We start from the raw sequence: 26,717 nt of genomic DNA, 5'->3' as shown, positions 1-26,717 counted from the left end.
CCTAATCTACTGGGTAAGGGGTATCTACGTTGAGAGGGGGGTTTTCCTCGTCTTCGGGGTTTGGTGCACCGTAGTGGAAGTGGGCACATACCATTTCCATAGATCCCTGGATAGCTGCTAATCGGGCCTTGAATCTAAATGCACCCCAGGAACGTCCGTCGATGCCAAGTACCGAGCGGATGTCATCGTTCCTGGGATACCACGATCCAAGTGACCCGACTACCAGGGGAAGAACCCTACCAAGCGAGGAATATTTTTCAAGCTTCCGTTGGTAGGCATTCTCCATACTCCCTGGTTGGTCATAGCAGACCACGACGTCAACCATCACCCGGGAACCAGATAGTTGAAATTCAACATCAGGTCTTAAACGTTGCCCGGGGATGGCTTTGTTAACAGTGACATCGTGGCCCTTCTTGACTAGCAGACTTTCCAGAAGATCTTGTATGGTATTGTGCCGCTTGGTGGCTAACTGGAGACCTTCTTCACAATGATTCAGTACGTGGAACCCAGTCTCATTTTCCCTCCCACATCGTCGGCAACTCGTATCTTGCTCCTGAGAGCAAAACCACGAATGCCCTCGAAGTGGAAGGATGTCGAGACGGGCCCTATGAAGGTATCTCCAGTCGCGAAAGGAGAGGGGCGTACGACAGGATACCAGGCGAGCCATGTCTTTTGACGAACCTTCCAGGGAGAGGCTGGTGGCAACAACTCCCTGGTGGCTCTTGTCAATCAGCAGGTCCCTGGTATAGCGCTGCCGTGCTACTTTCCGAAGTCCACGGACTGCCTTAACTGGGCTTACGGAGACGTCATCGGCGACAATTCTTAAATTTTCGTCGCCGGATACATCAATCCGCACTCCCAGTCGTTTGGCAGCTTGACGGGCAAGGGTCCAGAGGTTAGACCCTGCCTCCGCGTACCTCAGTCTGTAGAGCCCCCATCAACGGATCCTGAAAGATATTCCCCAACTGGTAACACTCCTGGATGCTCCGTTCTGAACCCTCGCCGGATGGTGTCGTGGAGCTGCTCTCGGCAAACGTTCCTCACTGTAGTATCTCTACAAGTGAGAAGTTGAGCAGCTCTGGCGATGGTCCAGATATCAGCATCATCCGTGAGGCGGCATGTCCCTAGGCCTCCAACCCGCCGATCCGCATAGAAAAAAGGGACCGTTGCGTGGTTGGGTAAGTTGCATATATGGCCTAGGAACTTCCTGCACTCAGTGTCCAGTTGGGTAAGGGAATCTTTCAGGACCCGACCCGAAGCGAGGTGATGGGAAAGGGAAGGAAGGAGGTGACTACGGAAAATTTCAAGTTTTTGCCATGGTGCAAGGTGGGAGGCGGCAATCTTGTCGAGGTTAGGGATAAGGTCAGTGGGGGGTCGGAACCGCAATTTTCCGCCGATCGGTGTACCAAGATATGTCTCTTGGTCATCTGGACCCAAGCACCGAATTGATTGATTACCGATTCGGCACTGAGCGTCAGACAGCTTGCCTTTGTGAAAGACCAGGCAAGCACACTTCCCGGCATTAAATTGCAGTCCCAGGGTGTTTGCGGTGAGGGATAAAACGTCTAAAATATTTTGGAGCTCATCAGGAGAATTTGTGACCACGGCAATGTCGTCAGCATATGCCGTGGTTTTGACGAGCGAGCTAAATAATAAAAACCCGGGGTTAATGTTGGACTTTCCGGCCCTGACGAGGGGCTCGGAAGCCAGGTTAAAAATAGGGGCACTAAGAGCGTCACCCTGGCGAACACCTGCTGTCGGAAAAATGCGGATGGATTCTTCACCAACGGCGAAATCCAACCGATTTCCCGAATAAATGTCCACCAGGATTCGCCGGAGGTCTTCTGGTATTGGGAGAGAACTGAACAGCTCTCCCAGAACGTCGTGAGGCACAGATCCAAACGCATTGCACATATCCAGCCATGCTATAGATACGTGCCTACGCTTGGTTTTTGTCTCCTCAACAACCGTCTGCAAGAGCTGCGTGTGCTCCTGGATACCATGGACCCCCGGGAGGAAACCCTTTTGCTCGGGAGATAACCAGCCAAGGTCTGATGCAACCTCCGTCAATCTCTGGCTGATCACTCCCGAGAACAGTTTGTAAATAGTCGGAAGAAGGGATATTGGTCTAAAGTTAGAATAATCGCTAGTGTCCCCTTTCTTAAAAATGGGGACCGTTCGCGATGTCTTCCAACAATTAGGAATCCCCAGCTTCCAGACCATTTTACAAACTGTTTCCAGCAGAATGCAGTTGGGGTCGATGGCTCTAAGATGACGGTATTCAAGGCCATCCACCCCTGGTGATGTGTTGGTAGCCCGGCGAAGTTTGGCTTCAAGCTCTTCTTGGCTGGGCGCACGATTTAGGAAGTTCATCTGGTCTTCTGATGGTTGGGACCAGTCGCAGGTGTCGTAGAGTTCCCTCGCACTTTGGCACTGATGTGGAGATGGTCTCAATCGGTCGTAAGTCCTCTTGAGATATATCTCCGCATCATGTACAGTACCATTGTACGAGGGTGAACGGTCTTCGAGCACCTCTCGAACGGCTCTTCTGGGGAAGACATTGAAGAGCCGCTGAATCTTCCTCGCCTCGTACGCCTTGCTCTTGATCTGTCGCCGGGCCTTCTGCATCTGCCGGTTTTGATTTCGATTTCGTTTATCAGGGTTTCCTCGGGGTTTTTCGGGGCTAGGGTCTTGTAAAATCTGTGCTTTAGGTAACCAGTCAGCTGTGCAACGTTCGAGGACTTCTTCTAGGTCTTGAAGAGTCTCACAGCTCGAGAAGGCAGGAACCCAGAGACTAACAAAATCGCAGTCTCTTTGGCTCTGCACTTCTGAGCTATTTTGACTGCGTCCTCGATGGTTTTGCTGACTGGAGGTGATGGTTGAGGATTCAGGGTCAGGTAGCGGGAGTAAAATTTTCGGTGATAAAATGGGTGGGGTGCCTATTTCTTGAGGAGGGAGCTCATAAAGCCAGCTAAAATTTTGTGTATTAAAAGATGTTGAGAACTCCCTCTCAATGTCTAAAATTGGGCTGGTGCTAAAATTTGCCGGAGTTAGGACATTACCAGGGACCACTTCCTCGATTGCTGGGATTTCCACCATGGATAGCTCTTCGCGTTCCTCCTCCAATGCAGCGACCTCCTCTGGTGAAATCTCTGCATCAGAAGAATCACGGTCAGAGGTATCCATGCCGGAAATCCCTGTAAATCGGACTGGGGGTGATGGTTGGGTATCAGAATGTAGCCTTTGGTAATGTCCTTTAAGGGTGGGGCCACAGCAAATCCACACACTCCGCATTCCCAATACTTTTCAAGTCGGAGTGTGTGGGCTGTCTCTAGGTGTCGATGGATACTAGCCATGGCGCGGGTGTTTGTTGCCAGGGTAATCCATTCACACCTAGGACATTTAGTTGGTCTCCCGGGGTATTTTAAAATAATTTTATCCCCCTCTATTCTGCAAGGGGGAAAAGTGGGGAGAGGAGTGTCAGGGGAGTTTGGAGACAACTTCGAACCACCAATTTCCGAAGAAACGGTGAGTTCGAGTGATTGGCGGAGAATACTTGCAGAGAGAGACTCAGTGCATGGTCTGGCATGCCTGCCGGCCGAAATAAAGGAATTAAATTCCTTCTTGCAGCCAATGCAGACATACTGGGTACTGTAACTCTTCTGGAATGGCGTTCTTTGATGTGTTTCAAAATTGTCTCCTGTTTGACCAGGGCCCGTTTCCCCTCTCACCTTGGCATGTAGGGCACATCGTAAAATGTTTGGCAAGGAACAGGAATTTTTATTTTGGTCTTACTCTAGTAGCATTTTACTAATAGATTCCATCCTCTTTGATAACTACCCCAGGGAAACAGTTACATAAAAGAGATACTTTAAAATCCAGAAAAAGCCCAATACTACTAAGAAAACACCCCAAAATAAATATATATGGATATGTAAAAATCAAGAAATGGATAAAATAGGAATTCTTGATAAAACAACCCCGATTATGACGGATAAAATGTAAATATATCCGTATATATAACGTAAACAAAAACTTTGTTTATTCCGTAGGCATATAAATAGGCATTTTAATTTATCTTTAACGAATGCAATTGATAAAAGAAACATTATATATTCAGCATCGATGGTTCAGTGGTAGAATTCTCGCCTCGCCTCGCCAAAAATTGACCCTTAGCACCCGTAGCAGATACAAGTTGTGCATGATCTGTTATCATAGTTCATCGATTAAGTAACCGTTACGTCATCACATTCGGGAACCGCGTGTAAATCCTGACATGGTATTGGCAAGATTCTCGTCTCTGAATAGCATCAAACTTTTTGCTAGCTCTCTAACAGCTTGCGCATTTTAATATGCATTTTACAATAAAAGCATTGATAAATGTATTTAGTCACGTGTTTTTACACGCCCTGAAAATATGAGTAGTATTTACCTAGACTTGTCTGCCTCGTTTGTCGTTGCAGCATACATTCACAAACAAAAACTTGAATAAGCCGTTTGATCTCGACGTGATTTGAACACGCAACCTCCTGATCTGGAGTCAGGCGCGCTACCATTGCGCCACGAAATCCTACAACAGTGATGGTGTTATAGTATGCACCAATTCAATAAGTTGAATGCATATATCACGTATTCCATCCCATTATGTTGATCAAGATCGGCAATTCAACATTGAAATTGATTGGTAAGATTATTTTATTTCATTTTTTAAGAGTAATTAGATTTTGAAGATCATTTAGGTTTTAAGTGAATAATTCGTTACGTTTGTGAGGTTCTTTTAAGTAATGATCAACATGTGTTGTAAATATTGAAGCAACGTCACAGTGACGTTCAGCGGCAACCTTCGTTAACACACGTAATTATGATTAACTTATTCCAGGTACCTTGTAATTGGGAATTGTTCCGGCAATCCACTGACAATACACGAGGTTCGAAACATTACAATTGGAGGTCCCAACGAGACTTAAACTTGTTTTCCAGTAAAAAGTTTCTTACCCGTACCTTATTTCAGTGATTGTGCTCTACATTTCCCCGACGAGTCTCCAACAACTCTACCAGACCAAGGAAACACCATCAAAGGTAAGCGAATGCCGCTTGATCATATTGTACCAGAGACTACTCGTAAAGAGAATACTTTGTATCCAAACATTGTCGACGAACTATCTCCACCTTTGTACCCCATCCTACTCCAATCAGACACAACCAACCAAAATCCCAACTGTCTTCGAGAAAAATTTTTAGACCACTGGAAAACGCTTGTGGACTTAGAATTTGAACAAGAGTCAGAACGAAACAAAACCTATCAGACCACCACGACAAAAGCGAATATCAAACAAATAGAATCCAAGAAACAAGAAGTTAGTAAAGAGACCCACAACGCATTACAATTGTATTCACATTCATTGTTAGAACAAACGTTGCAAGTACCACGTGGTATAACAGCAGAAACTATTACAAACACCGCAAAGACACTTAACGATTACGTAGAATCCCTCGGTGGCAACACCGAAAAACTTGACAGTTTATTACAACAGATTAGTATTGTGCATGGTAAAGAGAAAGAATTCCTGTTCGGCACCATCAGTTTTTGCAAAAAGAAATAGTACTTGCGCAGATTGCAGAGAAAAAATATTCGTCTAACCTCAATTTCGAGTTACAGAGCTTGCGAAAACAGCTAGATAGCAACAAGAAAAAGGCAAAGAGTTTCAAATACACCTTAAGTAGTTCCTTTAAGCAACTCCAAGAAAGTAACGAAACACTCAAAAACTCCCTTGAAAAATCTGCCAATCGAATCAGCGAATTAGAAACAAGCCTTGAAACTGCCACTGCAACAGAAATTCAACTGCGAAACCTTTTGCGGAAAAGAGAGGAAAACAACATAGCTGTTGAAAGAGAAGGGCAAGAAATAATTAGCAAACTTGAACGTGAAAGAAAACAACTGGTTACGAGATTAGAAACCGCGGAGCAACTTCTGACAGAAACAAAAGAAACAAGAGAGATCCTTGAAAAAACCTTAACAGAAAAAGCCGGTTTACGAAGAAGCCTGAAAGATAGTACTACAAAGAATAAAAATCTTGAAACGGAATTACAAAAAAAACCAACGTACAGGCAGGAGACAGAGAAGAAAAAATCAAGTATCTGGAAAACAGAATAAAAGAATATAGAAGGCAACAGATAACTTTCGCGGAAACCGAAGATTTAGACGCCTCCAACGAACCAGGAGAGATCACTAGTGAGTGAGATAAACGATCTAGCCTCACTAACAGAAGGAGACAAATCCCTTCACTACGAGTTAGAATCAGAACAAATTGCCGAGCTACAGCAACTCAACGACGACCTAAAAAACCAAATCAAGATCAAAAACAACAACCTTCTTCAACTAGAACAAAAATATCAGACTCTCAAACAAAAAACCAAAATGGGACTTTCGAGAATTGACGGCGACACAACAGATACCGATAATATCGATACATCCACAACCCAACCAATTGTAAAAGCATTAGGAGAATTATTTTCGAGAGAAGACAAAAAGTCAATTCCATTTTTCAAAGGGAAAAGTACTGATAAATTAATAACAGAATGGCTGAAGGACGCAGAACATGTAGCACGCAACAACGACTGGGACGACAACCAAAAAATACTTTTCTTCACCGACAGACTAAAAGGTGATGCCCTAGAATGGCATGGAAACTACGTAGAAGAGCAAGGTGACGAGTTAAGTTATGACGAGTGGAAAACCGCCATCATTGCAAGGTTCCAGGATGCATCCCACACAACAATTGAAAGCCACAAGTCATCCTTAATCCGTCCCACTAGGACAACCAGGACGTGCCTGATATAGGCGCGAAAATAGATGTATGGTAGCCACGTTTGTTGCCTAGGAAATCACTATATCTGTGATGAGGGAGTTTAGATCGATACGAACAAGATCTCCACAATCAAGTGGTCGATACTCCAGACCAAAAAATCCGCGAGTTCGATTTCACGAAAGGCCGAATAGTCGAGGTTCCAGTAGTGACCGAAACTTCAATCGTAACAGAGAAAACAGTCCATACCGCAGCAACTATACTTCACCACGAAGAGAAGGTAGTTCCACGGGGTATACACAATCCAATTTCCCAACGTACCAACAAACACCACAGAGACCACCATACAGCAGCAGACCGGTACACTACAATCAACCGAACTTTCAACAGCACAACAATCAACAGTTGTATGGTGAAAACCCATCCTATTCTCATCAATACCCACAGCCACGACAAACCCAACCAATCTCCACCGACACCCTTGGAAATAGAATCATTATCTGCTACAAGTGCAATAAAAAAGGACACATTGCACGAGAATGTTGGACAGATATGGCACGTATCAACAATCCGAACCGCCGTCCAATGCAGTAAACACTATATCCCTACCAGACAACCCCTCAACACATAATTTAGAATCAGCGATACCCAAACTAATACGTATACCCATTAGAATTTTTGAAAAAGAAATTCATGCTTTAGTAGACACAGGTGCTGCAGCCAGTTTAGTTTCAAACAGCATATTATTCAACCTAAAGACCACAGAAACGCTTAAAAGAATTAAAAACACCCCTTCACCAAGATTCAGAACGGTGTCAGGAGAAACGTTAAAATCAATTGGGAAATATGAATTTTCAATTATCATTAACGACAACCACGTTATAACCATCCTTTTTATATCATGGAAAACTTAAACGAAAGTTGCATTTTAGGATTAGACTTTTTATCGAGTAACAATTGAAAAATTAATACTAGAAATAGGCGGATTAACTACGACCATTTTGGGATAGAACACAGCTTTGGAAAGTAACCAAGTGGAACATACACCCAATATACAGCCTAACGTTTGGCAAAGCAGACATCCACATTCGACTCATTCCACACCGTTCAACAGAAAATAACTATAACAATGGCCATACCGAAACAGATTATCGCAGCCTTGAATCTTTCTCCCAATCAGACAATAACAAGAAATCCAAGCGAATTAGACAGACCCAAGATTGTGAAGCAAACACCATCTCAGACGAGATACGCATTAAAATCGAAATCCTATTGAAAAAACACGAAGCTCTATTTACAGAAAAAGAATCAGATTTGGGTTTAGCAACTGACGTAAAACATCCATTAACATAGGATACAACGCCCCAATTACTCAACGATTGCGCAGAACACAAGAAGCATTGAAACTTTTCGTCAAAACAAAAATTGAAGTAATGATAAGTAACAAGATTATTAGGAAAAGTCACAGTCCATTCGCAGCAGCCATAGTAATGGTACCCAAAAGAGACGGAGAAATGCGTATGTGTATTGACTATAGGGCATTAAACAAAATAACTGTAAAAGATAAATACCCATTACCAAGAATTGATGACACCATTGATGCATTGAGCGGATCAGTTTACTTCTCAACATTGGACTTACTGAGCGGCTACTGGCAAATCGAGTTAGAAGAAAGCGATAAACACAAAACCACATTCATCTGTGAATTTGGACAATACGAATTTAATAGAATGCCATTTGGATTAACAAATCCACCAAGCACTTTTCAACGAGCAATGAATAACATCTTGAAATCAGTATTGTTCAAATTTGCATTGGTTTATCTAGATGACATCATAGTGTTCAGTAATAATATTACGGAGCATGTGACACATCTAGAAACAGTGCTTAAGCTTCTTAAAGACGCAGTACTCAAGTTAAAAAGAAAGAAATGCGAATTTTTCAAAGAACAGTTAGATTATTTAGGATACATTGTTTCGAAAAAAAGAATAACACCGAGTACGAAAAAGCTAGAAGCAATCATCAAATACCCAGCTCCCAAAAACGTGAAAGAATTGAGCTCATTTTTAGGTTTGGCTAGCTATTACAGAAAATTCATCCGGGCTTTTGCTGATAAAGCCCACCCACTGACAGCGCTAACGAGAAAATCAGGCGAGAGGAAATGGGGAGAGGAACAAAGGGCCGCCTTTGATTGTATCAAGAACTGTCTCATAACTAGACCTATACTAGGGTATCCAGATTTCACGCGCGAATTTATCATCTACACAGATGCTTCAGGATACGGAATAGGAGCAGTCTTGGCTCAGATACAGACTCTACCTCAATCAGCGGATTCAGCGGAGTCCGACGTACAGGAACCCCGTGAATCAGACGGCGCGGAAGTCGTCATAGCGTATAGCTTTAAAGATCTGAACGACCGCGAGGCCAAGTGGTCAACCACAGAGAAAGAGGCTTACGCAATCATCCACGCAATCGATGTGTTTAGGACATATCTATACGGACGCAGATTCACCGTATTTACAGACCATAAACCTTTAGAATGGTTCATGAGCAAGGCAGAACCCGCAGGAAGATTAGCTAGATGGGCACTAAAACTACAAGAATTTGACATCGTCATTGGGTACCGGCCTGGGAAGTCACACCAAAACGGCGACACCCTAAGCCGTATTCCCATAGTGACACTAGCACGAGTAGAAACAAGGGCAACGGAAAAACAAATTGTTATAAGAGAGCTTGAAAATATTCGAAAGGAAAGTGAAAGACTAAAGAGCAAATCAAAGATCGAGCGATGAAGGAAACAAGAACAACTTGAGAGAGCAAATGAAATTATTCAAAAAGAAAGCGAAAGTTTCGAGAGGGAAAGTCTTCAGAAAAAGAGCGTAAGTTTCGAGAGAGAAATTGGAAGTGAAAGTAAAAGGTCTTGGAATTTTCCATTCAAAATCACCAGACGTTTCTCAGATCTCACAGATCTCACACGAGATTCAACACGCCAACAATGAAAAACTGAAATCGATAGTACACGTCAACCGCATGCAACTTTACGTCCCAGGAAACCTAGGAGCAGAAGGAACATCAGACGCGACAAACCAACTGAAAAAAGAAACAGTACGAAGGGGGCCAGGAAGACCAAGAAAACAATTCAGTAACGACAAAAAACAACTTATTCCAGAAACGCGTCCAGTTCGTGCAACCGAAGAGGCATCTTATATGATCATCGCACCAAACATTCCTTTTCCCACACCAAGCAAACCTGCATAAACTAGAATGACGAATCCACGATACAACTTACGGCAACGTCAAGGATTATCGAGATTCTAAGAAACCTTCCAATTTTCTCTTCACAGATGGAAATGATACTATTATCCATCCACTTGCTCACCATCATTCCATCAACGTATCCCATCTATTCAACCGTATGCGACTGTAACAATATAAAGACCAGAGGAATTTTAGATATAGAAGCACCATATTACTGCAACAACAAGGAAACAGATACAGCACACTTACCCAGAATACCCACGCTGTACACTTTAAAAACGACGCAGAAACCAGCAGCTTCTTGGAAAGGCTGGACCTGCAAACAATGGATGAAAACGAAGAAAATAACAGGATCATTTTGGATTGGATCCTTCGACACAATATATTCACAAGAAACTAAACTAATAACCCCACTGGAATGCTGGTAAATGGTGAACGCCAAGAAGTGTGGTGATAACAATATGCAGACCGGACCAGCAGGACTGAGTTTTACAGCCACCCCAACAGGCGAAGGGCAACGGTATGCCATAAAACAATACCACACCCTCAACTGTGTAGCGGAACAAATCACGCTACGGCAGGAAAAACCGGATGACCCAATTGAAAGCCCTTTTGGACCGTTAAACACAACCCAGCAGGAAGGGCACTTCATTCAAAATCAAAACACAATAGTGTGGGGAGATAGAACAACAAATAACTCATACTCACAAACGTTGATTAAGGGAAGCGGATATCTGGAACTTCCAACAATGCCGGAACACGAAAACACCAGTCGTCTCTACGACACAAAGTGACAGGTTGAGATTTTGTTCCTCAATAAACCAGATCAAGACATCATACCACAAGGTTACAAAGTTGTGGGTATAACGCTTACATACCTAATTTTTACAACGGAAACTACAAGAAAACTGTACGAGATGTTTAAAACAACTATAAAAACATGCAAACTTAATACTCACCTAGATACATCAGTGTGCAAGGATTATAGAGAAATCCAAATAGCCAAACGTAAACGATCCATTCAGCAGGAAGTTAAATTCTTGCTAAAGACACCTCACGAAGATTCAGGAAAACGTCTTTACAGCATTTCGTACGCCTAGGGATCAATAAGAATGGGATATTCACAATCAATCAGAATCGGGGAGAAAGACCGGCTCGTGAATTACAACGCAACGATATACATAATATACAAACCTGAAGAAAGCAACCAATTAAATGCTCACTTTCGTCTCAAAAACGATGATCAACTTCCACAAGGATCAGAATTCGAATACAACGTTGACCAAACAATCTGAGTACAGAACGGTGATTTATGTATAACAGAGGGAGAAGCAGGCCAACTGATTGTAGCCAAATGTTCGGAATATTCAACAAGATGGATGATAGATCAACAAAATTATCAATTAATTTCACAAGAATCATATCTCTGTATTACACTAGGATTACCCCAAGCTATCATACTAACAGAGTGCAGAGAGGACAAAAACAGCGTAACACAAAAATGGATCTTCGAAACTGTAAACACCAATCCTGACATCCTAGAAAATTTCCCGGACACAACATTAGCAGAAATGCAGGAAATTCAGCAAGAACAACGAAAGGCAATCACAACAACGATTAATTCGCCATATTCGGAGGAATTTTAGAAACTAATCACGGTAGCGGAAATATAATCTGGGACATGATTGCCTGGGGACTATTGAAAAATGGAAAAACACCAAATGAAAAATGTCTAACACACCACGAACTAAACAAACAAATGACGTTGGAAGAATGTGACAAAGAGTGGCCGCGATGTCAAGAAGAACTAAGAAAACTGGTAAGCAGCAACGACTCATTGGTACAATCACAAACTACGGTAGCCAACTGTAGCAAAGCAACAGAAAGAGGACAAGCTTTTGAATATACATCTGACTTCACCATCAGACCTTTCAATACAAACACCTGTATCAAAGCCAATACGACAATGTTAGTCCTCCAGGAATGCGCTAACACCAGCTCAATCTGGGGCACATTCGAGCACACAGGACAGCTCATGGCAACAGATAGAACTGGGTTACATTCACCCTCATCAGACAGAAAGTGCCTAACACAGGAAGTGGGAAGAGTGAGCATGGGGCATTGTCACAGCTCCAGCAAGAAACAACATTTTAGCTTCGAATATCGGAACCCACACCAGCCAAAAACGCTTTCAGCGGCAGCCATCATTGCACTACACACTCAACAGCCATTGGACGGGAAAACACTCCCATCAATTCCGCCACTAATGAAAAGGTAAGTCAACAACCAATCAGAAAGGAATCGAACATTGACTCCGCCCCCTACCATGCCCACAACAGAAAAATCCAAAACAACGACAAGCGCTACAACAACTACGAAGCCCACAATAAAAACAACATTGGGAACAACGACAAAAACAACGGTAAAAACTACGACTACAATTAGGCCAGTTACAAACACAGCAGAAAACAAACCCACAACAACGCATAAAATTACAACTAAGCCCAGTATGACGTCAACTTCAACAAAACCCCCAGCAACTACAAAGCCAATGATCACGTCAACAAGCACTAAACCTACCACTACTACTAGGACTACGACAACTGTTAAATAACTTCGACTTCAACAACCACTACAACTACTAGGCGTACGTCAACGAAAACAACGCCCACTACGACAAGCTCCACAACAACAGCTTCAACAACAACGCACCAACCAAGCACAACTACGCAAAGTACGACGACAGTGAAAGAGAGTCCAATGACCCCACAATCGTCAACACAGACAGCCAGAATGACCCCATTAACTACAACAGAAATAACATCTACAACAGAAGAAAATCAAATTCAGGCCATCGAGGAGAACAATATTCCAAATTTACCGCCAACAGAGTCCCTGTTAATGGATCAGAAAACTGAAGAGTCATTAATTAATGAAAATTTGGAAAGCGGTCTACCTAAAAACATCGAAGAATTCAACGACAAGGTTAAATATGAAATAAATAAGATGCACGACCAATATAAAATCAGCATTGAAACGGAACACGAGAAATAACTCGCAAAAGAAATTCGAAATGTTTATTGTCAACTACGTCGGCAATCAAAAGAACGCAGGCTGTTATATTAGCTATAACCAACGGAATTTTGGCCGCAGCAGCAGTAGATTTACCTCTCTGCACGAGACTACAAGGCTTCGGTCAAGCAATGACACTTCAACAATGCGAAGCCAAGAGAATTTTTATATCAGCAAATGAAACAAAATGTGGATTTCAACCGTTCTTTACTTACGAAGGAAAGAACTGTACGATCGGAACAGATGGATGGTCAATTCATTCATTTTCCGATTGTTTTTGGAAAACACCGTTAGTGAATTTGAATGGAAATCCACACATCTGTGAACACAACTCTACAACAGGAGATTGGATACGCCAGAAACCTAGCATTCACATGCCTAATCTAGACCTCATTACAGAATTTGAAGAACTCCACCTTAATGATTTCGAATTCTCGCTGAAAAGTCACCCAGCACACGAGACAACCCACATAGCACAAGTCTGTCCGTGGGATGTCCGGTAGATGTCGAGGTCGGATATAAGGTACATCCTGTTGACATCCGTCGGACATCCAAATCGGATTTCGGGCTGTCCGACGGATGTTTTTTTTGTTGGTTTTGACCGCCCAAAACAGCGCCGTCAGACATCCGAAGGATATCGGACCGGACTTATTACGGCTATAATTTGGACATGTAAGGGATATCTGCATATTCATTCGTTTTATTGATTAATAAAATAAAATCGTGAAATAGAAAAGACTGTTGTTATTATTTGATCTTTGTATTGAAACATGACCAGATTAATGAACATGAGGAACCTTGTGTTGCACAACCATATGCAGATCAAAAACAAAAAAAGGAAAACAGATTCATAAAGAAATCATTTGTCTGACTACAAAAACAAAAACAAAACATTGCTTCAACATTATTCGGGCTGACTGTGTCTGTGTGACTGTGACCGACTGTGAATATAGACGAGAAACATAAAGAAAAAAAAAATTTTTTCTTTGTGAATGGATGATGAATGGAATGATGATGGGACTCATAGAACAGGGACCGTGCGAGGTTTGTCTTTACAGTGTCGCAGCATGTCAATCATGGCTGATTTAACATCTGCCTCTGTAATCAATGGCGTGTTACGTACCGATGCAGCTGAAAGATCAATACGTATTAACGAATGAAACGGATAACATGAATATTTAAAATAAATACCAATTATCACTTTTCCGATGTTGGTATCGGCTAGCTTTTTGTTATTACGATGTCGAAACCAGCTGAAAGATTTGCCTAGTTCGTTGGTCATAAGCCGCCGGGCGATTGATCTAACAATTGTTCTTGGGGTGTTTCCCCCTATTTCGATCAGGTGAGTTTTCTAGAAAAAATTTAAAAAAACAAAAAACAGACAACACCTGAAGTTTAATTTAATTCAAATTTTAATAATTAAAAAAAATTACCAAACGTTGTGACATTGATTTGCTTTTCAAATCGTCGTTGAATATGTAAAAATCATCCATAGAGTTGAGGGGCAGCATTTGCATGAAATCCTCGTCGGCATCTCCATCTGACTTTCTCATGGCGACAAACGCAGTCTCAATACGATCGAGACGTTCCAGTAAAACTGCACCAATGACGTTGTTGTCGCGTGTGTCATGGCCAATGGTTATAATGCCACGCTGAAGAAACTCGTCGCGGGATTCTAAAAGTATATTAAAAATATGTAAATGAAATTAATAAAAATCTAAACTTTAAAGCTTACCTCCACTTCTGATCTCGACAAAGCTACTCCTTTTAGTCGTAGTGGAGCTTCTTATTGGAACTACAGAAACAGGTGGAGCTGTACATGTAATGGACTTGGATGTGCCTTTCATTTGAAAAGGAAAACAGTGTATTATTAATAGTTGTTATTAATAAAATTACTATAAATCAAACGAAATATTACCTGCAGGTGAATAATGGTCAATACTATCATCTGATTGCGCATCGGAATTTGAATGGGGAAGCATAAGCTCGGAGCACGTTGGTAGTGCATTCCCACCATTCCCACTTTTATTGGCCGGGCTTCCAGCAACGCTCAATTTATCTAAAAAATAATACATTGAATTAACGCAGAATTGATTGAAAGTAAAGATTAATAAACCTACTTAAAATTATTTTACATGGAGGAACTGGAGGAATAGGACAACTGTCGTCATCCGAAGAAGACACAATTTCCCTATATCTTGACTTCAACTGTTTGTCCTTCGAAGGGGGAGGGGAAACACTGTTGTCGAACGGGAGTTTGATCTTCCTAGTTCTCCTGATTCTCCTGTCCTTTTCATCTTCTGTTGTTGCGATGTCCTCATTTTGTACTACTTTATTTTCATGTCTTCTAGCTTCAGCATATGTTGCTAATTTTTATCAAAATTAACGAAAAGTAGAGATAAAAATAAAAAAATACCGTAGGTTTTCCTGACCCTAGCTGGATAAGACTCCCAAGTTTTCTTGTTAGGTTCGTAGCCTAAGTTTATAAAGCGGGACACATCCTTAGACTTGGACTTAGGAGGCCACCAGCAGAATCCATTGTCGTACCATGAAATAGGAACTGCTTGCACCCACGGATCGTCGTCCGGCCCTTCCAATAATAAGAAATGGTGCTATTCCACAATAATAAAAAAAACAAAAAACAGACGGTGTAGCTCACCAGCTTATAGCACCACCCCTATTTTTTGCAACATCGTACATTTATTCTACTCCTAGTGGAAGTGTATCGTTACACCGCTCTAATTAAAGAGTATTGCGCAATAAAAAAGGAAAAATAAAAAAGTTTAGACTAAATAAAAGAAAAGTAAAATCAGAATAAAGTTCATTACTCCCCCCTTCACCCCAATTGCTTCACTCCCTAAGTGTGTGCCTCCATCAAAAGAGGAAAAACCGAAAACGTACCGTCCACTGCGCAACTGTTTTCCGAAAAAGTTGGCAACATGACCGCCTTGCATTTAATTTCAGCCACTGGCCACGCTTCAAGTAATTCTGATATAGCTCCCACCGTATATATTTCGTACGACGACGACGGTAGAGGATAAGAGAAGAGTGAGCGTTTTACTTGAAAACGCCTGCCAATAATGAAATCACCATTCTTACCGCGAATGATGTTTTCGACCAAAACAATAGAAGAATCAAGATAAACACAATGATCAGGTCCCTTACAACTTAGAAACCAGGGACCCAATTGCATTTCCTTAAATTGCTTGGAAAATACGAGGTGGGGAATTAAAGGACCACTATCATGCTGTTTAAAAAACGTCCAGTTTCCGATGATTTTGCATTGTAACACGTATTCTGGAATTGTCCTATTTCCAGAATACGTTTAACTACCTGTTGCAATGCCTGATTGGACTTGCGCAAAAGATTCTTTAAAGAAAAAAGATAATTTTCGAAAGCGTAGGCTGAATAGTTTGGCAAAGCACCAAAACGCAAAACATCATCACAAGTGTGAATCAAATAATGGACATTGAAGGACAAGAAGTATGTGCCATAAATTGATTCACACTCCCTAACAAATAAATCTAATAATTCCCTTGCATAATCATTGTGCGTTATGCAATACGCGAATGATGACAGAATTCGCACTGCAACATGAAAAACGATAAAGTTATTATACAATCGATTGGGCAAAATCCCCAAAAGAACCACAGGACCAACACAGCTTTAAATAATCCAAATTCTGTAGCCTTGAAGCGATCAACAAACTTCAATGATCTCGTACGCCGTGCGAATTCTCTTGGAATAAATTTGCTTAAAGTTTCCAGGCGGGAGCTCATAGAGTCTATTAAACTTTTGTGAAGTCTTCTTGGGAGTGGACCTCTAATCCACGTCAATAAAAGCTTTCTCGTCACCCCTAAATCAATTAAATGCATTGGATCACCTGGGAAATCCCTCGCCATACCAAGGTAATCTAAGTTCTCAATAATACTATCACCATGGTGATGCTCCTCATAAGCGCGGTTTCTAAAGGAGTAATCAGTTCTTAGAGTCGAATTTCTTTCCAAGAAAACTACCCTACCTTCAAATTCCCCTTGTTGGATACATCTCCCACAACCGAAATAACCTGTGTGACCTTTAGTATTCAAAATGAACGAACGCGCAGGCGCGTCGCATATGAATGCGGATATTCTGAATGATAAGCGCCGGCCATGAAAAATAAAACCACTTTCACTTAAAGCCTTAGCTTCCAAAATAAAGTCTGTAAGGTATTCTTCTGTGGAATCAGGTTTGGCATCACCATGGTAAAGTCCAATAAGAAATACTTTTCTACATTTAGCATTGGTGATGATCCCTAAAATTGGCCAAAACTGTCCACCGCTGCTTTTGGAAATGGGGAGACCATCAATATTAACAAAAATGTCGACATGATCAAGAGCACTACAAGCCGGCATAACGTTTAAAACTGATTCCAGACCTTTTAAAATTCCATGGTGGTAATACTTGCCGGGAGAAAGTGATTTTACGTTGACATTGCGAGGCGTTTTCAGAAGGGTTCGGCAGGTTTTTGGTAAATCTAATCCCCATTGAAATAAACGGAGTATGGCTAGCAATGCATCAATTGCGTTTTGATGAACCCCCAATGTTACTGCCCATAAAGCAAGCAAATGGCGTAAATTATGCGACCCGTTGTGTTCCTCATCGTAATCACTTTCATCAGGTTGTGCACCATCGTCCCTGTCAACTGTCGATTCAGAGTCACTACTATATTCTGATTCAGAAGAAACCGGAAAATCATCGCTATCGATAGAAAATACGTCTTCGGTAGAAGCTAACACCTCGTCGTCGAAACGACTGAAAAGATTTTCAGCGTGTTCTTCCTCAGCAAAATCTATGCCATTATTGCCATTTGGAAAACGCGAAACGATGTGTTTAGGACATATCTATACGGACGCAGATTCACCGTATTTACAGACCATAAACCTTTAGAATGGTTAATGAGCAAGACAGAACCCGCAGGAAGATTAGCTAGATGGGCACTAAAAATACAAGAATTCGACATCGTCACCGGCCTGGGAAGTCGCACCAAAATGCTGACACCCTAAGCCGTATTCCCATAGTGCCAATAGCACGAGTAGAAACAAGGGCAATGAAAAGAGGAACTGTCATAAGAGAGCTTGAAAATATTCGAAAAGAAAGTGAAAGTTTAAAAGAAAAGCTAAGGATCGAAAGATTAAAGAAACAAGAACAGCTGGAGAAAGAAAACGAAAGTATTCAAAAAGAAAGCGAAAGTTTTGAGAGGGAAAGTCTTCAAAAGAAGAGCGTAAGTTTTGAAAGAGAAATTGGAAGTGAAAGTAAAAGGTCTTGGAGAGAAGACAGATGGATAGAACTACAGCAAGCAGATAAATATTGTCAAAAACTAATGATGAAAATACAAGAAGATAGCCAGAAAAATAGAAATAAAAGATTCTCAAGCAACTTTATAATCAATGAAAAAGGTCTATTAACAGATAGACAAGGAAAATTAGTAGTCCCTGTACCGTTAATCAGCGGAATTTTACGAGCAAATCATGATCACATGATGGCAGGACATTTAGGAATCGAAAAAAACAGTAGCCAGACTTCGCGAGCAATACTTCTTCCCACACATGCGACAAAACGTAACAGAACACATCAAAAATTGCCTTAAATGCGCAAAACGCAAAGCTGTGGGAGGAATTAAAGCACCATTGCAACCTATGCCCCCAGCCGAAAGGGTGTGGGAAAGACTTGCGATGGATATTGTGGGCCCCGTTCAAGAAAGCGCAAAGGGACATAAGTATATTTTAGTCCTATCAGATTACGCCAGTCGTTTCGTTTTTACAGTACCAATGAGAGACCAGACTGCCCAAACAATTGCTACAATCTTGGTTAATGATATTTATACAAAATATGGATCCCCCGAAGTCGTCCTAACAGATCAAGGGACTAACTTCCTGTCGAGCTTAATCCAAGATATTTGCAAATTAATTAAAATCAGACAAATCAGAACAACAGCATACCACCCCCAAACAGACGGATTAGTAGAACGATTTAACAGAACCCTATGTGACATGCTAGCTTGCTACGTAACGGACGAACCAGAAAATTGGGACAAATATCTACCATTTGTCACCTTTGCCTACAACACAGCGAAGCAATCAACACTGCAGCAAAACCCATTCTTTCTATTCTTCGGGAGACAACCGGTGCTCCCAAACGACATCAAAATAGATAGACGGTACGAAACATACGAAGACACCCGTGTAATGTACTCACATCAATGGAAGAAGGCTCAGCAACTAGCGAAGGAACACCTATTTCGGGCACAGACAAAACAAAAAAGATATTACGACAAAGGAACAAAAGCAATCAAATACAACATAGGTGACTTTGTGCTACTGAAAGCTCCACCAACTGCCGGAAAATTCACCAACAGATGGAATGGACCATTTAAAATCATCAGAAATTTCTCAGATCTCACTTACGAGATTGAGAACGCAGACAATGCAAGACTAAAATCGATAGTACACGTCAACCGCCTAAAACTCTACGTCCCGGGAAACCAAGGAACAGGAAGATCATCTTGTGCGTCACACCAACCAAAAAATGAAAATGTACGACGAGGACCAGGAAGGCCAAGGAAAAACTTCAGTAACAACGAAAGAAGGCCTGTCCCTAGAACGCGTATACGTCAAACAGCAGAGGCAGAGAATTGTATTATCATCGCACCAAATATCCCCGGTCCCATACCAGATAATCCTGCACGCACTAGAATGACGAATCCACGATACAACTTACGGCAACGCCACGAAGTATCGAGATTCTAAACGTCCAAATTTTCTTTTCGCAGATGGAACTGATACTATTACTCATCCAATTACTCACCATCATTCCATCCACATATCCCATCTATTCAACCGTATGCGACTGCAAGAACGTAAAGACCAGAGGAATTTTAGATATAGAGGCACCATATTACTGCAACAACAAAGAATCAGATACAACTCACTTACCCAAAATACCCACGTTGTACACTTTAAAAACGACACAGAAACCAGCAGCTTCTTGGAAAGGCTGGACCTGCAAGCAATGGATAAAAACAAAGAAAATAACTGGATCATTTTGGATAGGATCTTTCGACACAATATATTCACAAGAAACTAAATGAATTACCCCACTGGAATGCTGGAGAATGGTAAACGACAAGAAGTGTGGCGATAACAACATGCAGACCGGACCAGCAGGACTAAGTTTCACAGCTACCCCAACAGGCGAAGGGCAATGGTATGCCATAAAACAATACCATACCCTCAACTGTATTGCAGAACGAATCACGCTACGACAAGAAAAGCCAGACGATCCAATTGAAAGCCCGTTCGGACCTCTGAACACCACACAACAAGAAGGACACTTAATCCAGAATCAGAATACAATTGTGTGGAGCGATAGAACAACAAGCAATTCGTACACACAAACGTTGTTTAAAGGAAACGGATACCTAGAACTTCCAAGGATGCCAGAACACGAGAACAGCAGCCGTCTCTACGACACCAATCGACAGATCGAGATTTCATTCCTCAACAAACCAGATCGGGATATAACACCACAAGGATACAAAGTTGTGGGCATACCGCTCACATACCTAATCTTTCCAACCGAAACTACAAGAAAACTGTACGAGATGTTCAAAACAACTATACATACATGTCTACAGAATGCTCACCTAGATACATCGGTGTGCAAAGACTACAGGGAACTCCAGTTAACCAAACGGAAACGATCCATTCAACAGGAAGTTACATTCTTGCTCAACACTCCTCTTAAAGACTCAGGCAAACGTCTTTACAGCATTTCGTACGCCTGGGGACCAATAAGAATGGGATATCCACAATCAGTCAGAATCGGGGAGAAAGACCGATTCGTAAACTACAACGCAACGATATACATAGAATACAAACCCGAAGAAAGCAACCAGTTGACCTCACACTTTCGTCTCAAGAACGATGACCCACTTCCACAAGGATCAGAATTTGAATACATCGTTGACCAGAAAATCCGAGTACAGAACGGTGATAGATGTATTACAGAAGGAGAAGCAAACAAAATGATCGTAGGACAATGTTCTGAATATTCTACAAGATGGATCCTAGATCAACAAAATTATCAATTAATTTCACAAGAATCAAACCTCTGTATTACAGTCGGATCCCAGCAAACAATAATACTAACAGAGTGCAGAGAGGACAAGAACAGCGTAACACAAAAATGGATCTTCGAAACTATAAATACCAATCCAGACATCCTAGAAAATTTCCCGGACACAACGTTGGCAGAAATGCAGGAAATTCAACAAAAACAACGAAAGGCAATCACAACTACGATTAATTCACCACTATTCGGAGGAATTTTAAAAACTAATCACGGTAGCGGAAATATAATCTGGGACATGATTGCCTGGGGACTATTGAAGAATGGAAAAGCACCAAATGAGAAATGTCTAACACACCACGGAGTAAACAAACAAATGACGTTGGAAGAATGTGACAAACAGTGGCCACGATGTCAAGAAGAACTAAGAAAATTTGTAAGCAGCAATGATGCACTAGTGCAAACACAAACAACGGTAGCCAACTGTAGCAAACCGACAGAAAGAGGACAAGCTTTTGAATACACATCTGATTTTACAATCAGACCTTTCAATACAAACACATGTATCAAAGCCAATACGACAATGTTAGTGCTCCAGGAATGCGCAAAAACCAGATCAATTTGGGGCACTTTCGAACACACAGGACAGCTCATGGCAACAGATAGAACAGGGTTACATTCACCCTCATCAGACAGAAAGTGTCTAACACAGAGAGTAGGACGAGTGAGCCTGGGGCATTGTCACGGCTCCAGCCAAAAACAACATTTTAGCTTCGAATATCGGAACCCCAACCAGCCAAAAACGCTTTCAGCGGCAGCCATCATTGCACTACACACTCAACACCCATTGGACGGGAAAAACCTCCCATACATTCCACCACTGATGCAAAGAGAAGTGAACAACCAATCAGAAAGGAATGAAACATCGGTCCCGCCCCCTGCCACGCCCACAACAGAAAAATCCACAACAACGACAAGCGCGACGACGACTACGAAGCCAACAATAAAAACAACATTGGGAACAACGACAAAAACAACGGTAAAAACTACGACTACAATTAGGCCAATTATAACCACAGCAACAAACAAAATCACAACAACACATAAAATTACAACTAAGCCAAGTATGACGTCAACTTCAACAAAACCCTCAGCAACTACAAAACCGACGATCACGTCAACAAGCACTAAACCGACCACTATAACTAGGCCGACGAAAACTGTAAAAATAACTTCGACTTCAACAACCACTACAACTACTAAACCTACGTCAACGACAACTATGCCCACTACGAGTTCCACAACAACAGATTCAACAACAACGCGCCAGCTAAACACAACTACGCAAAGTACGACGACAGTAAAAGAGAGTTCGACGACCCCACAACCGTCAACACAGACAGCCAGGATGACCCAATTAGCTACAGTAGAAACAACGACTACAACAGAAGAAAATCAAGTTCAGGCCATTGAAGAAGACAACATTCAAAATTTACCGCCAGCAGAGTCCCTGTTAATGGACCAGAAATCAGAAGAATCATCAAATACTGAAAATATAGAAAGCGGTCTCCCCAAAAACATCGAGGAATTCAACGAAAAGATTAAATACGAAATAAGCAAAATGCACGACCAATACAAAATCAGTATTGAAACAGAACACGAGAACAAGCTCGCAAAAGAAATTCGAGATGTGTATTGTCAACTATCGGCCATCAAAAGAACACAAGCTGTCATCTTAGCTCAAACAAATGGAATTTTGGCCGCAGCAGCAGTAGGTTTACCAATCTGCATGAGACTACAAGGCTTCGGTGAAGCAATGACACTTCAACAATGCGAAGCCAAGAGAATATTTATATCAGCAAATGAGACAAAATGTGGATTTCAACCGTTCTTTACTTACGAAGGAAAAAACTGTACGATCGGAATAGATGGATGGTCAATTCACCCATTTTCCGATTGTTTTTGGAAAACACCGTTAGTGAACTTGAATGGAAATCCACACACCTGGGAACACAACTCTACAACAGGAGATTGGATACGACAGAAACCTAGCATCCACATGCCTAATCTAGACCTCATTACGGAGTTTGAAGAACTCCACCTTAATGATTTCGATTTCTCGCTGAAAAGTCATCCGGCACACGAGACAATGGAAATGGAGCAATTAAATATCCTAAATGACCTAGTTGGCAGAATGAAAGAAGGAAATTCCAATTCTGTTGGAGATATAGTGATGTCAGAAGAACAAGATAATCAAATAGGCCACATGTATTCATGGTTCGACAAATTGAAAATAATAGGCCTTTCAGCGATTGGATTTGTGTTATTTCTCATATGTTTAAGAATCTTCATCATTTGCAACCCCATCTCAAAAATTAAAAGAACATACCCGCCGAAACCGAAAGTTTACAAGCCGATACGATGATGGCGTAGAGGAAGACCACGAACTTGCATCAATGATACCGGCACGAGAAACGAATTATCATTCAGAAATAGCCATCGAACAACCGTTCATAAGAACACCCGCCCCTACACAATTGACAATGGAAAGACAAAGTCAAGTGTGCCCTCCACGACCAAGCGCACCAAACTCGTTAATCTACCCATCAATCGAAGAAGCCGGCACACCCAAAAGATGCACAGGAAAACACACAACATGTACTTATGTCGTTGGGTACGGCATGGTTTGGGAAGACCTATGTCGTTGCATGTCAGAAACAGACAGTAGTAAGTCAGCCAGAAAGTAAAAGTCCCAAGGTCATTGAAATTAAAAGTAGCCACTAAACATAGCCCTTGACAAATTTAATTAATAACAGAATAAATTAGCAGCCCCCAGTAAATAACGCACTTATCAGCATTTTCAACCAATTAAGTTGATTCTTAATTTTTTATATATATATATATATCCCGTACTCGTAACTTTAGAGTAAAACAAAAAGGAGAAGCAAACTCAAATAACAATTTTGTATTCCCAACTAACATTAACTAAAAATTCAAAAAACAAAAACAAAAACAGAAAACATTAATGATAGACAAAACAAACATAATTACAAACCCAAATAACATTTTTATTCTCGACTAAAAACAAAATCAAAAGTCAATAACAAAATCATCGGAGAAACAAACAGAACAACAGATGCAGCAGTGTAATGTAACAGAGAACGACAGAAACTAACTCAAAAAGAAAAATAAAAAGCACAAGAACACCTATAAGAAAAAGACAATGACTAAAAAAAAAAAAAAATAGAAAGTCCAAAATTAAACGGGATATTCGTCAATTCGCCCCGCGGTGAAACAGAAGACGGAACACATTTAAGTGGAAGAAATGACCTGTTTTCAAACTAAGAAGAGGGGAACAAGAATTTATGAAAAACTCTGAAAAAGAAAGATTTCCCAAAATACAATAACTAACCTCTTCCCAGTGTCTCAACGACATAACTCCGACAAAGTTCCACATAGCAAAGTGTCATCACAAATAAACCATTCCTCTCAAAATGGCAAACAACAACACCAATCAGGATAACGCAATGGACGTAATCATCATCCCACAGGACCAAAAGGAACACGAGTTAATAATCATTAGTAATACTGAAAGTGAGAATAGCCAGCAAGAGTACAGAGAAAAAGAAAGTGCGAAAAATGCGGATGTAAACAAGCAAATAGTGAAAAACGTAGAATGGAACGGAATCAAAGCCGAAAAGAACGATTTTTCCGAACTAGAGAGAAAAAGGAAAGACAGCAGTGAATCGAGTGACGACGACACCGAGGAGTTAAATGCATATAGTGAAATAGAACCTGATATGGAAAGTGCCCACAGTGCCGAATTTATATTGGAAAATAACAGTGACACCGACCTCCAATATGACCCGCCCCACAGTGCCGAATTTATATTGGAAAATAAGAGTGACACCGACCTCCGATGTGAACCGCCCCAAAAACGGAGCAGGCCGAATGACCAACAGAGGGAAACGGAATCATGCAAGAACTGTCGGATGAAGACAATAGCACCCATACCAACAGAACGAGCAGAAATAATCAATTATCAATTAGAAAAGGCAAGCTACGATAGACTTAGAAAACGGAACACTTTCGTTATCAATGATGGAAGCCCCGATGCAGGTAATAAGAAGATGCATCCAAAACAAGTTCGAAATGCAACATGGTTGGCCAAGACAAAAGAGAGCAACATTTCTCAATAAAAGAATCGAAAACGAGCAAACGCTACTTCACACAAGCGTACGAAGATGTAGGTATGACATTACCGATCTTTTACTATCCTTCGGAGCAGACCCAGAGATACTCTATCACGAAAAAACAATTGGCCACATCGCAGCAGCCGAAAATGATCTACTGTTAATAAGAATCTTGAAACATAACAATTGCGAATTTACAGCTCGCAACTATAACGGAGAAACCCCCTTAATGTTGGCGATTTCACACAAAAACGAAGAATGTGCGAAATTGATTTGGACACCGACTAACATCAACATTACAACACCAGGCAACTTAACCATTTTACATTATCTAGCCGAATATGGCCTAGAAGACCTGGCAACACTAGTGTGCACAAAAAGACTTATCAAGATCGATCAACAAGACGACTCAGGTGAAACTGCCTTACATAGAGCCGCCAGTTTCAATCAAATCAACATGATTGAGCTATTACTGCTACACGGAGCAGACACCAGAATAAAAAACACCAATGGAAACACAGCTGAAGCACATACACGCAGTAATGGAGCGCGAGCCATTTTCCAAAGGGAGAAACAAAACATAACAGTAATCCCCTGACTAAGACTGGAAGAAAAGGCCAACTTCAACAATGCCGCGAGGAAAACGAGAAGGCCATGACGAGCGTTTCGGCAAATCCACTGTAATACACGAGGTTTGAAACTTTACAATTCGCATCGGAACGCCAACGCGTTCGCGTTGGCAAATTTACGTCATTCCTTTTCTTCTTTCACCTTAGAAGCAGTTAAAGGGGACGTAGCAGTTTAGATTTCGTTACACGTCAGTCGACAGGTGAAATTTTCGTGTGGATCTCACTCCTGCCGGAAGAATGAAATTTATTGTGGTACTTTTAAAACTTCTTCGTTAAAAGCAATCTTTTAAAAATGATTTATTTTATGCTGTAGGGAACAGTGTGTTTCTATTGTAGTCATCTGGGCAGAGCTACACTATGGAGTGTTCCGTTAACTGCAGATCAAGATCACAGCAACTTGGATTGGCAACAGGTGATTGGGTGTTATTCTAGAAGAATCAACAACACACAGGACCAGGCCATCAGGGACGATGGAAATCCATGGAAATAATGAAATTCCATTACTACACTTTCACATCCAGATCGAGTGATGAGGATGAAGATAAATTCATCTTTTTTAAAAATTGAAAGATTTCTTACTGCTTATGGCCTCTCATCATGGTTTTCAATACAAGCTGGTCCAATGTAAGTGGCCCACTGGCTCCATCAAG

The 26,717-nt window shown here is 41.4% G+C and overlaps 1 non-coding gene across 1 annotated transcript; it reads right to left on the bottom strand.

The window, feature by feature from the left end:
- Positions 1–4,498: 4,498 nt before the first annotated feature.
- On the bottom strand, positions 4,499–4,570 carry Trnaw-cca (transfer RNA tryptophan (anticodon CCA)). The gene has a single exon. It is a non-coding gene; the product is annotated as a tRNA-Trp (tRNA).
- Positions 4,571–26,717: the final 22,147 nt, after the last annotated feature.

Source organism: Daphnia carinata, chromosome 7 (genome assembly GCF_022539665.2).
Source record: "Daphnia carinata strain CSIRO-1 chromosome 7, CSIRO_AGI_Dcar_HiC_V3, whole genome shotgun sequence".
NCBI classification, from domain to species: Eukaryota; Metazoa; Arthropoda; class Branchiopoda; order Diplostraca; family Daphniidae; genus Daphnia; species Daphnia carinata.
The sequence above is the reverse complement of the archived record's forward strand: the minus strand, read 5'-3'. Positions and strand labels throughout refer to the sequence as shown.